This window comes from Phodopus roborovskii, unplaced genomic scaffold (assembly GCF_943737965.1).
Source record: "Phodopus roborovskii unplaced genomic scaffold, PHOROB, whole genome shotgun sequence".
Classification (NCBI taxonomy): Eukaryota; Metazoa; Chordata; class Mammalia; order Rodentia; family Cricetidae; genus Phodopus; species Phodopus roborovskii.
This window is the reverse complement of record NW_026126511.1, coordinates 31049947-31051468: the sequence shown is the minus strand read 5'-3', so window position 1 is coordinate 31051468 and position 1522 is coordinate 31049947. Positions and strand designations below refer to the sequence as shown.

Genomic DNA, 1522 nt, shown 5'->3' with positions numbered 1-1522 from the left:
TTTATTTTTGCTACAGTACATATAGTGTATATTATCTCCCCTCTATCTCCACAGTCTTCTTTACATATTGAATGCCAATTTAGCATTGAAGTTTTTAGATATTGAGACATACCTGGGAATGAGGTCAATGCAGCCTGTCAAGGCTACCATTATGCTCCTTTGTGGCATCCCCACATCATCCAGGTATACAGACTGTTTGCTGCTTCTGGTATTTTTCCTGTGGGTGTGAACCATGTGTCTGGATGCATTTAAGTGTCACCACTGGTTAGATCTTTTTCAAATTGTCCTTGAAGGGCCACTATCATCATATCAAACAATATATTAAAGCTAATTTTGTTCTGGTTGGATTTTGTTTTTTTATTTTGTTTCATTCTCCACAATTGGGCATTAATGTCCTTTCTCTTAAATTCACTAATATTTCTTTACCTGTATGTGTTCCTTTGTAGGCCTAACTTTGTATTGACTGATAATATATACATTAAATTCCCTTTATATTTAATTTAGTAATATTACTAAAAACATTCACTGTCTCATAATTCTTAGGTGCAAACTATATCCTATCTGAGTATGACAACAAAATTATCTGTAACTACATTTTATCACTTGTTTTAGTTGAACAGCAGGAGAGGAAATAGTAATGTGTAACACATTGACACTTGAAAATACCTTTCTGGTATATCAACTATAAAAAGTCACAATTCTGCACACTTGTATAGATAGTAACTGAATGAGGATACAAAATTCGAGTCACGAGGAAACCATCCCACCCTTTAAAAGCCCTTTACTTCTTATTCAAACATAGCCTTTTCTTTGTTCAATTCTACTCTTAGTGATTCTCTTTGCAACGTCAGCCTTTTTTCTATCCTCATCTTACTGTTTTCTCCCTTCCTGATACTATATGGGATCTGTCATCTACTTCTCTCCCAAAGGGTGCCACTTTGAAAGTATGTGTATAATATTATGAAAAATTATATATCCAATAGCTGATTTCCACCAGTTAAGAAATAGAAAACAAACAAGAGTAGAAATTTTGGAATTTGCATGGGGGCCATGCTAATCTTCTCTGTACTGTTCCAATTTTACTATATGTGATGCCAACCCCTCAAAAAAAAAAAAAAAAAAAAAAAAAAACCTCATGTTGACTTTTAATTGGCATCATTGTTTTTCTTCAAGTCTGATACAACTTCTACAAACTGTTTTGCAGACTTGGTTTCCAGATTGCATTGTTATTATGCAATTCATGGTACTTGAGAGGGTGGGTCCTAGATTCTAAAAGCTACCATAGTCTGTGAATAAGCCGTTTCCACAACACACTGCTTCCTGGATGTAGCCTCTCGCACCTTATAATCTGTGCTGTTATAGACTGTAATGTCTGAACCATAAACCAAAATATAACTTTGACCACTCATACATTTCTGCCAGATGTAATAGTCATAGTGATGTTAGCTTATTAATAAATCATTGTACCAACATTAAGGAATGTTACCTCAGAGTGGTTATTTATCCAAGAAGTTCCTCCTCT

At 34.4% G+C, this 1522-nt stretch overlaps 1 pseudogene; it reads right to left on the bottom strand.

The window, feature by feature from the left end:
• Positions 1 to 1013: 1013 nt before the first annotated feature.
• LOC127230540 (uncharacterized) lies at positions 1014 to 1104 on the bottom strand (annotated as a pseudogene).
• Positions 1105 to 1522: the final 418 nt, after the last annotated feature.